We start from the raw sequence: 12,279 nt of genomic DNA on the forward strand, positions 1-12,279 counted from the left end.
CCAGTCTGCTGATACTGTACCAGTCTGCTGATACTGTACCAGTCTGCTGATACTGATACTGTACCAGTCTGCTGATACTGTACCAGTCTGCTGATACTGTACCAGTCTGCTGATACTGTACCAGTCTGCTGATACTGATACTGTACCAGTCTGCTGATACTGATACTGTACCAGTCTGCTGATACTGTACCAGTCTGCTGATACTGATACTGTACCAGTCTGCTGATACTGTACCAGTCTGCTGATACTGTACCAGTCTGCTGATACTGTACCAGTCTGCTGATACTGATACTGTACCAGTCTGCTGATAGTGTACCAGTCTGCTGATACTGTACCAGTCTGCTGATACTGTACCAGTCTGCTGATACTGATACTGTACCAGTCTGCTGATAGTGTACCAGTCTGCTGATACTGTACCAGTCTGCTGATACTGTACCAGTCTGCTGATACTGTACCAGTCTGCTGATGTACCACTGATACTGTACCAGTCTGCTGATAGTGTACCAGTCTGCTGATACTGTACCAGTCTGCTGATACTGTACCAGTCTGCTGATACTGTACCAGTCAGTCTGCTGATACTGATACTGTACCAGTCTGCTGATACTGTACCAGTCTGCTGATACTGTACCAGTCTGCTGATACTGTACCAGTCTGCTGATACTGATACTGTACCAGTCTGCTGATACTGTACCAGTCTGCTGATACTGATACTGTACCAGTCTGCTGATACTGTACCAGTCTGCTGATACTGATACTGTACCAGTCTGCTGATACTGTACCAGTCTGCTGATACTGTACCAGTCTGCTGATACTGATACTGTACCAGTCTGCTGATACTGTACCAGTCTGCTGATACTGATACTGTACCAGTCTGCTGATACTGATACTGTACCAGTCTGATACTGATACCACTGATACTGTACCAGTCTGCTGATACTGATACTGTACCAGTCTGCTGATACTGTACCAGTCTGCTGATACTGTACCAGTCTGCTGATACTGTACCAGTCTGCTGATACTGATACTGTACCAGTCTGCTGATACTGATACTGTACCAGTCTGCTGATACTGATACTGTACCAGTCTGCTGATACTGATACTGTACCAGTCTGCTGATACTGATACTGTACCAGTCTGCTGATACTGTACCAGTCTGCTGATACTGTACCAGTCTGCTGATACTGATACTGTACCAGTCTGCTGATAGTGTACCAGTCTGCTGATACTGTACCAGTCTGCTGATACTGTACCAGTCTGCTGATACTGATACTGTACCAGTCTGCTGATAGTGTACCAGTCTGCTGATACTGTACCAGTCTGCTGATACTGTACCAGTCTGCTGATACTGTACCAGTCTGCTGATACTGATACTGTACCAGTCTGCTGATAGTGTACCAGTCTTCTGATACTGTACCAGTCTGCTGATACTGATACTGTACCAGTCTGCTGATACTGTACCAGTCTGCTGATACTGTACCAGTCTGCTGATACTGTACCAGTCTGCTGATACTGATACTGTACCAGTCTGCTGATACTGATACTGTACCAGTCTGCTGATACTGTACCAGTCTGCTGATACTGATACTGTACCAGTCTGCTGATACTGATACTGTACCAGTCTGCTGATACTGTACCAGTCTGCTGATACTGATACTGTACCAGTCTGCTAATACTGTACCAGTCTGCTGATACTGTACCAGTCTGCTGATACTGTACCAGTCTGCTGATACTGATACTGTACCAGTCTGCTGATACTGTACCAGTCTGCTGATACTGTACCAGTCTGCTGATACTGATACTGTACCAGTCTGCTGATACTGATACTGTACCAGTCTGCTGATACTGTACCAGTCTGCTGATACTGATACTGTACCAGTCTGCTGATACTGATACTGTACCAGTCTGCTGATACTGTACCAGTCTGCTGATACTGATACTGTACCAGTCTGCTGATACTGATACTGTACCAGTCTGCTGATACTGTACCAGTCTGCTGATACTGTACCAGTCTGCTGATACTGATACTGTACCAGTCTGCTGATACTGTACCAGTCTGCTGATACTGTACCAGTCTGCTGATACTGTACCAGTCTGCTGATACTGATACTGTACCAGTCTGCTGATACTGATACTGTACCAGTCTGCTGATACTGTACCAGTCTGCTGATACTGTACCAGTCTGCTAATACTGATACTGATACTGTACCAGTCTGCTGATACTGTACCAGTCTGCTAATACTGTACCAGTCTGCTGATACTGTACCAGTCTGCTGATACTGATACTGTACCAGTCTGCTGATACTGTACCAGTCTGCTGATACTTTTTAAAGGGAGAAATAAGAAATACTTCTGATATCTAAAACAACATTTATTTCATTATATGAGTAGAACCTCTGTACACATTACTATTAATATAATGGTTAACATTTACTGAAGATGACATACAACATAACTGTTAATAACTGGAATGTTTTTTACAAAGACATCCACCATTCTGGAACTCTCCCCATATACAGAGTCCAGAGTCCGGAAGCCCAAAGAGAGAGTGGGCAACCCAGAGTCCGGAAGCCCAAAGAGAGAGTGGGCAACCCAGAGTCCAGAGTCCGGAAGCCCAAAGAGAGAGTGGGCAATCGGACTAAGGAAGCTGGAAATCTCCCCAATATACAGAAAACAGGGATTGCACAGGGAATTGAAGATACATATTTACACTGTCTTCTGAAGAAACACATACTTAGTTTAAAATTAAAGATCTGCAATTCAGATATTTACTTATTAGTAATTGTAGAAAATATAAACAATAAAAAGCTATTAAAAAGTAATCAATATTATGAATAAAAACTCTGAACAATGAAGTATTATTCTATTTGTAGCCTAAACAAAAATCACAGAAAAATCTGACTTGGCCAAGCGCACACATGAGTGTACAGCTAAGCTTGTACCACCCTAAGAGGTCGAATACTGACATAGGAGAATATAATAAAAATAGTAATTAAACATTGAATTATTACCAAAAAGAAAAGAGTTACCTTTTTTTTCTTCTTCTTCACTGTACAACGAATATAAAACATACAAAACATTTGCTGGTTAAAATGCATTTGTCAGTAACAAGTTATAAGTTTAGGCACAGGTCAAATTCCAAAAGGAGGTTCAGGAAATGCCCCTATCGTGACTATTGAGCTGCTGTAACACTTTTTCCTGTCTCTTGGTCTCATAAATTAGCTTACTTTACAGTCTCGTAGCTTACTTTACAGAGAAACAATTGAATGTCCTTGAATGGTCTTGGATGGTATTGGATGGTCATGGATGGTATTGGAGGGTCATGGATGGTCTTGGATGGTATTGGATGGTCTTGGATGGTCTTGGATGGTCTTGGATGGTCTTGGATGGTCGTGGATGGTCGTGGATGGTCGTGGATGGTCGTGGATGGTCGTGGATGGTCGTGGGTGGTCGTGGGTGGTCTTGGTGGTCTTGGTGGTCTTGGTGGTCTTGGTGGTCTTGGTGGTCTTGGGTGGTCTTGGGTGGTCTTGGATGGTCTTGGATGGTCTTGGATGGTCTTGGATGGTCTTGGATGGTCTTGGATGGTCTTGGGTGGTCTTGGGTGGTCTTGGGTGGTCTTGGGTGGTCTTGGATGGTCTTGGATGGTCTTGGATGGTCTTGGATGGTCTTGGATGGTCTTGGATGGTCTTGGATGGTCTTGGATGTCCTTGGATGGTCTTGGATGGTCTTGGATGGTCTTGGATGGTCTTGGATGTCCTTGGATGGTCTTGGATGGTCTTTAACCGTCTCAGGATGATCCTCCTCCACACTTCATATGTAGAAAGAAAGAATAGATTATTTAACTTGGATCGACATCAGATCATCACATGCTACCAAAGAAGAAGAAGAAGTCCTGAGAGATGGTAGCACCATAGATGCCTGAGCCATGGAGAAACCGGAGCAGCAGCACCCTCACTATTAAAATAAGGAGGTGTCTTTGCATCTCTTTTTTTTGGTACCAGAAAATTATTATACTCCATTAGGTCATTTGTCAATAAAAAATAAAATAAAAAAGTATAGTCTGTATTAAAAATAGTTATATCTGACCATTTTATAAAATATATAAATAATTACCATCTGAGCATGCTTGTCCATTACAGCGCAGAAAATCGCATGTCTCTAGCCGAAACCATTACGAAAAATAAGGCAAAGACCCAGATGCCCAGAGCTTGATCGTATTCTTTCTGGTTTCAGACCAGCAATTTATCAAATCTAATCAAATTGTATTGGTCACATACACATATTTAGCAGATGTTATTGCGGGTGTAGTGAAATGCTTGTAGAGGTACAGTACCAGCCAAGCTGTCGTCAAGCCAAAGGTTGGCTACTTTGAAGAATCTAAAATCTGGAATTTGTATTTATTTTTATTTTTAATTTAACACTTTTTTTTTAGGTTACTATATTATTCCATGCGTTATTTTATAGTTTTGATGTCTTCACTATTATTCTACAATGTAGAAAATAGTTGTTTTAAAAAAAGAAAAAACCCCTGAATGAGTAGGTATGTCCAAACTTTTGACTTGCACTGATGACAATTAGAACAAATATATGGAGGTATATAAATGCCAAAACCTCAAATGCAAAGCTGGTAACGGCAAATAAATAATACCTTTGCAATTTATTTGACAATTTATGTACGCATAATCTGTGACCAAGTTCGAATGCAAAACTCCAGTGTGTACTTCCATATTGAAAATGCAAAAGCAAAGTACATTTGAGAGTTATTTTTCAATGCTCTACAAGATTAACACGGCCATATGTCTTCTTCACCTTCCAAAAGCAAATCCTTATTGGGTAAAGCAATAGCAATCATCCCATTTAAAAGAAAATGTAATTTAATTTGGCAACGAAAACAAGAGTTTCTATTTGACAAATGCAGGTAGGTCCCTCCGAGTTTAATTCTGTTTGCTTCCGTTTGGTTCTGTGTGGTTCCTGGTGAATACACCTTTGGCCACAATTTAAAAAAATCTCATTTGAATATTAATTTTCACTCTTAAATTAGTGCTTGACTTGGGCAGGAGCTTACTCCAACTGAGTACTGGCACCTATTTCAGTTCCTTCACCTCTGATAGAATAGGTTCCCGCACCTAGTACCTGTGCCTGTCAATCAATCACTGTGGGTGGGATTCTCAGGGGAGGGGGAGGAATGTTTGTGAGTCACAGAGTTGGTAGGGTTTCAGACCTGTCAATCAATCATTGTGGGTGGGATTCTCAGGGGAGGGGGAGGAATGTTTGTGAGTCACAGAGTTGGTAGGGTTTCAGACCTGTCAATCAATCATTGTGGGTGGGATTCTCAGGGGAGGGGGAGGAATGTTTGAGAGTCACAGAGTTGGTAGGGTTTCAGACCGGTCAATCAATCACTGTGGGTGGGAATGTCAGGGGAGGAATGTTTGTAAGTCACAGAGTTGGTAGGGTTTCAGACCTGTCAATCAATCACTGTGGGTGGGATTCCCAGGGGAGGGTGAGGAATGTTTGTATGTCACAGAGTTGGTAGGGTTTCAGACCTGTCAATCAATCACTGTGGGTGGGATTCCCAGGGGAGGGGGAGGAATGTTTGTATGTCACAGAGTTGGCAGGTTTTCAGACCTGTCAATCAATCACTGTGGGTGGGATTCTCAGGGGAGGGGGAGGAATGTTTGTAAGTCACAGAGTTGGTAGGGTTTCAGACCTGTCAATCATTCACTGTGGGTGGGACTTTTAGGGAAGATTAGTAATCTAGTTTGAAAACCATCTTTTAATGCTATTTATTGTAGCAAAATTCTGAGAAAAAATGTTGTGTTCTGTCAAGTAAACATGGATTCTCCTTGTTGAGAAACAATATAGAATTGCTGAAAATGGTAAAAAAAAAAAAAAATCTAAAATCTAAAATGCCCCAGATTGTGCACCCCCACTTTTATACAAAGTCAGGTGCCCATTCCCATACCTGTCAAATGTTTATAGATGTCCCATGGGGTTAGATGCATCTAGTCCAGGATGTAGTGATGCCTGGTGTTGCTGCAGGCCCTGGGCATCTGTTAACCCAGCTGACATCTTCTCCTGCTCCCTCCTCCTCACACAGGCTGCCTTGGGGTTCAGGTTACGCTCTAGAGGTAGCAGATCACACGGACATCCAGGTTAGGAATATCCCATAGACCAGACAATGAACCAGGACATCCACATTAGGAATTTCCCATAGGTGGCAGGTAGCCTAGTGGTTAGAGCATTGGACTAGTAACCAAAAGGTTGCAAGAGCTAATCCCAGAGCTGACAAGGTACAAATCTGTCGTTCTGCCTGTCAGGACCCGGTTACGAACCTGGGTCTCCGGAGTGAGAAACAGTCACTTAACCAACTGAGCCACGAATAGTCAGCAGAACCCAGAAGATGAGGCAGACACAGCAGTACTTAAGACGGTGTATTTAATAAAGTAAAAAGGAGAAGTCCTTAAATACAAAAATGGCAAATCCAAAAGGTGGTAGGAATAGCACAAAAAAGCCTCAAGAGATACTCAAAAACAAAAAACAGAATTCCACAAGAGCATCCACCGGAATCGACAAGAATACACAGAACACAAGGGCTGGGTGCTAACATACAAACACAGAGCACAGAACTGAGGGAAACTAAGGGTTTAAATACAATCAGGGGAAACGAGGCACAGGTGCAAATAATAATGGGGAACAAGGGAAAAAACACAAGGTCAAAAAGCACAATGGGGGCAACTAGTGACCAAAACCCGGAACAACCCTGGCCAAATCCTGACAGAATCCCCCCCCCCTAGGAACGGCTCCTGACGTTCCTACCAGCTCTCTCAGGGTGGAGGGCCCTGAACTGACGAATGAGGTCAGGGTCCAGGATGTCTTTGGCAGGAACCCAGGAGCGCTCCTCGGGACCGTAGCCTTCCCAGTCCACCAGATACTGCCAGGACCGCTGCACCCGGCGGGAATCCAGTATCCGATGGACGGTATAAGCCGGCTGGCCTCCAATGACACGAGGCGGAGGGGAGGTCTGTCTGCCGGGACAAGGGGAGAAAAAACAGGTTTTAACAATGAAATGTGAAATGTGGGATTAATCTTAAGGGATCTGGGTAAGTGTAGGCGATAAGAAACTGGGTTAACTCTCCTGGCAACCTTGAAGGGACCGATGTATTTTTGGGACAGCTTGCGAGACTCCACCCGTAGAGGTAAGTCTCTTGTGGAGAGCCAGACTCTCTGGCCGGGGCGCAGGGTAGGCCCGGGACGGCGACGTCTGTTGGCTTGTTGTTGGTACCTCTGTGAGGAACGCATAAGATTAAGACGGGTCTTCCTCCACATAAGCCGACAGCGTCTGACGAACTTCAAGGCTGAAGGCACTCTGACTTCTACCTCCTGGTCCGGGAACAATGGAGGAGCATAGCCAAACTGACACTCGTGCGGGGACATACCAGTGGAGGAGGAACGCAAGGTGTTGTGCGCGTATTCGGCCCAAACAATAAAGGATGACCATGTGGACGGGTTGTCACGAGTCATACATCGGAGGGTGGTTTCCAGCTCTTGATTCATCCTTTGGCCGTTGGACTCCGGATGGTACCCTGAAGATAGACTGGCAGAAGCCCCCATGAGTTGGCAGAAGGCCTTCCAAAACCTTGAGGCGAACTGGGGACCTCTGTCAGAAACCATATCTTGAGGAATGCCGAAGACTCGGAACACATGATTAATTACCAACTCAGCCGTTTCCTTGGCAGAAGGTAACTTAGTCAGAGGGACGAACCTGGCCGCCTTTGAAGACCTGTCGATTATGACTAGGATAGTAGTATTGCCATGGGATGGAGGAAGTCCAGTAATAAAGTCCAATGAGATATGGGACCAGGGTCTGTGGGGAACAGGTAAAGGGTGAAGGAGTCCTTGAGGGCGGAGGTGAGAAGATTTGCCCTGGCAGCACACGGGACAGGCATTGACGAAAGTGGCAACGTCTTCTCTTATGGTAGGCCACCAGAACTTACGCTGGATGAACTCCAAGGTGCGACCTACGCCCGGATGACAGGTGAGGTGAGAGGAGTGCCCCCACAGAAGGACCTGAGTCCTCACTGCCTTGGGGACAAACAACCGATTGGCAGGACCTCCTTTCGGGTCCGGTTCGCTAGCTTGAGCACGTCTCACGGTATCCTCAACTTGCCACGAGATCGGAGCCACAATCTTAGCAGCAGGAAGGACAGGCATGTCCGTGTCATCTCGAATGGCAGGAGCGTAGACTCGGGACAGGGCATCCGGTTTGAGATTCTTCGACCCGGGCCGATAGGTGAGGATAAACTGGAATCGATTGAAGAAAAGAGACCATCTAGCTTGTCTAGAGTTCAACCGCTTCGCCTGCTGGATATACTCCAGATTTTTGTGGTCCGTAAGCACTTGAAACGGGTGAGAAGCCCCCTCGAGCCAGTGTCTCCATTCCTTCAATGCAATCTTAACCGCTAGGAGTTCACGATCCCCCACATCGTAGTTCCTCTCAGTCGGGGTAAGCCGGTGTGAGAAGAAAGCGCACGGATGAAGCTTCTTGTCTTCACCCCTGAGACAGGACAGCTCCAACACCAACCTCTGATGCGTCTACCTCCACCACAAATGGTTCATCCGTAGTCGGTAGTATCAGGATGGGAGCAGAGAGAACGCGCTGCTTGAGTCCTTGGAAGGCCGTCTCAGCTTCTCTTCCCCACAAAAACCTTGCATTGCCACCCTTGGTTAAAGCTGAGAGAGGGGCTGCCACCAAGCTGAAGTTCTTGATGAACTTGTGGTAGAAGTTTGTGAAGCCCAGGAAACGCTAAACTTCCTTAACGGATTTGGGGGTGGGCCAATCCACTACCGCCCCTACCTTCCTGGGGTCCATTTGGACTCGACCGGGTTCCACTACAAATCCCAGGAATTGTACTCGGGATGAATGGAATTCACATTTTTCCGGCTTAACGTACAGATGGCTGTCCAGGAGGCGTTTGAGTACTTGTCTGACATGCTTAGTGTGTTCTTGAAGGGAGCTCGAAAAGATGAGGATGTCATCCAAGTAAACGAACACAAATATGTTAAGCATATCCCTAAGCACATCGTTTATGAGCGCTTGGAACACCGCTGGGGCGTTGGTCAGGCCGAAGGGCATCACCAAGTATTCATAGTGACCAGTAGGCGTGTTGAAAGCGGTCTTCCACTCGTCACCAGGTCTGATCCGCACAAGATGGTATGCGTTCCGCAGGTCAAGCTTAGTGAAAACAACTGCTTCCTGGAGCAGCTCGAAGGCTGTGGCCATAAGGGGTAGCGGGTAACGGTTACGGACGGTTATGGCATTGAGTCCCCGGTAGTCGATGCAAGGACGTAATCCACCGTCTTTCTTGGCCACAAAGAAAAACCCTGCTCCCGCCGGGGAGGTGGATGGACGCATGAGGCCTGCTTCCAGAGCGTCTTTGATGTAGGTATCCATAGCAGCTCGTTTGGGTGGAGATAGGGAAAAGATCCGACCCCTGGGGGGGCAAGTGCCCGGAAACAGGTCGATGGGGCAATCGTAAGGTCTATGGGGTGGTAGCATGGTGGCCCTCTGTTTGCTAAACACCAGTTTGAGGTCATGGTAACACTCGGGAACTCGGGTCAGGTCGATGGATTCTAAAGACTCGGGAGTAGAACTCGGGGAATTCTGGAAAATACAAGTAGCTTGGCACGTAGGACCCCACTGCTTGATAGTGCCCACAGACCAGTCGATGTGAGGGTTATGGCTGTGAAGCCAGGGGTATCCAAGGACGAGAGGGAACTCGGAACAGGAGATCAAATGAAAGTTCATCAATTCCTGGTGTTGTGAAACTGAAAGTCGCAAGGAGGTAGTGACATGAGTGACAAGTCCAGATCCCAAAGGGCTTCCATCCAATGTAGTGACCCTCATGGGTTCACTTAGAGGTTCAGAGGAACGCCATTCTCCTTCGCCCAGACACCATCCATGAAGTTACCTGCGGCTCCAGAGTCTACCAAGGCTTGAAGGTGAAGCTTGTGGTTGTCCCAGGAGAGGGTGACTGGAATGAGCAGAAGGGAGTTGGACGGATGGGAGGAGGTTATGTTTCCCGTTACAGTTCCCCCCGGTCTGTACGGGACAGAGCGTTTCCCTGGAGCCCGGGACACGTGGAACGGAAATGGCCCGGTTTGCCGCAATATAGACAGCGTCGCTCCCTCATCCGGCGGTCTCTTTCAGCCTGGGAGATGCATCCAATCTGCATGGGAGCCAGCGAGGATAAAGGTGGGGACTCGGAGCTGGGACTGATAGGGGCTAGAGGTCTACGGTTGAGTTCTCTCTCTCTCAGACGCTGGTCAATGCGTGAGGCCAACTTGATCAGGGACTCGAGATTGTCCGGTGGTTCCCGAGTGGCCAGTTCATCTTGGATAGTGTCGGAAAGGCCTTTCAGAAAGCACACCGTGAGCGCCTCGTTGTTCCAGCCACTTGCTGCTGCCACCGTGCGGAACTGGATGGCATAGTCCGTCACGCTGCGCCAACCTTGGTGGAGAGTCAGGAGCTGTGTGGCTGAGTCAGAACCACTGCTTGGGCCTTGAAACACTCGTTTGAATTCCTCAGCAAAGGCAGAGTAGCTGGCACAGCAGGAACTATGGGCATCCCACACAGCAGTAGCCCAGACCAGGGCTTTTTCCGACAGCAGGGTGATGATATAAGCGATCTTAGACCGGTCGGTGGGAAACGACGAGGGTTGTAGCTCAAAGGAGAGAGAACATTGGGTGAGAAACCCTTTACAAGCACTTGGATCACCTGAGAACCGTTGGGGAGGTGGAAGACGAGGTTCAGCCAGGGGGTTAACTGCCATGGGTACGTGAATCTGAGGTACTGGGACGGGAACTGTTGCCGGGGTAAGACGATCAGATATTTGCTTAATGGAAGTCAGCATCTCCGACAGAAGATGACAATGTCTAGCCATTAAGGCCTCTTGCTGAACCAGGGCGGCTTCGTGGCGTTGGACAGTCTCCTGGTGGTGGGACAGCATGGCAAAAAGGTCCTGGGAACTGGCTGCCTATGGGTTCATTTTTGGCTCTGTGTTTCTGTCAGGACCCGGTTTCGAACCTGGGTCTCCGGAGTGAGAAACAGTCACTTAACCAACTGAGCCACGAATAGTCAGCAGAACCCAGAAGATGAGGCAGACACAGCAGTACTTAAGACGGTGTATTTAATAAAGTAAAAAGGAGAAGTCCTTAAATACAAAAATGGCAAATCCAAAAGGTGGTAGGAATTTGCACAAAAAAGCCTCAAGAGATACTCAAAAACAAAAACAGAATTCCACAAGAGCATCCACCGGAATCGACAAGAATACACAGAACACTAGGGCTGGGTGCTAACATACAAACACAGAGCACAGAACTGAGGGAAACTAAGGGTTTAAATACAATCAGGGATAACGAGGCACAGGTGCAAATAATAATGGGGAACAAGGGAAAAAACACAAGGTCAAAAAGCACAATGGGGGCATCTAGTGACCAAAACCCGGAACAACCCTGGCCAAATCCTGACATAAAGTATTCTCAATCCGTGAAAAACAAGATTGTCTGGTCTGATGAAACCAAGATTGAACTCTTTGGCCTGAATGTCAAGCGTCACGTCTGGAGGAAACCTGGCACCATCCCTACGGTGAAGCATGGTGGTGACAGCATCGTGCTGTGGGGATGTTTTTCAGTGGCAGGGACGGGGAGACTAGTCAGGATCGAGGGAAAGATGAATGGAGCAAAGTACAGAGAGATTCTTGATGAAAACCTGCTCCTGAGCTCTCAGGACTTCAGACTGGGATGAAGGTTAACCTTCCAATTGGACATTGACCCTGAACACAGAGCCAAGACAATGCAGGAGTGGCTTCGGGACCAGTCTATGAATGTCCTTGAGTGTCCCAGCCAGAGCCCGGACTTCAACCCGATCGAACATCTCAGGAGAGAACTGAAAATAGCAGTGCAGTGATGCTCCCCATCCAACCTGACAGAGCTTTTAGCGTCATACCCAAGAAGACTTGAGTCTGTAATCGCTGCCAAAGGTGTTTCAACAAAGTAGAGCGTAAAGGGTCTGAATACTATATTATGTAAATGTAATTTTTTTAAATTATTTTTTATTTTTTTATACATTTGCAAAAAAATCTAAAAATCTGTTTTTGCTTTGCTATTATGGGGTACTGTGTGTAGATTTGTGAGAGGGAGGAAACTATTTAATCAATTTTAGAATAAGGCTGTAACGTAATAAAATGTGGAAAAAGTCAAGGAGCACGTTATATATATATATAT

At 46.4% G+C, this 12,279-nt stretch overlaps 1 pseudogene; it reads right to left on the reverse strand.

The window, feature by feature from the left end:
• Positions 1-2,399: 2,399 nt before the first annotated feature.
• The window catches only part of LOC135509777 (transcription factor 12-like), a 28,315-nt pseudogene continuing 18,435 nt past the window's right edge, over positions 2,400-12,279 (reverse strand).

The sequence above is a fragment of the Oncorhynchus masou genome, chromosome 22 (assembly GCF_036934945.1).
Source record: "Oncorhynchus masou masou isolate Uvic2021 chromosome 22, UVic_Omas_1.1, whole genome shotgun sequence".
In the NCBI taxonomy this organism is placed as follows: domain Eukaryota; kingdom Metazoa; phylum Chordata; class Actinopteri; order Salmoniformes; family Salmonidae; genus Oncorhynchus; species Oncorhynchus masou.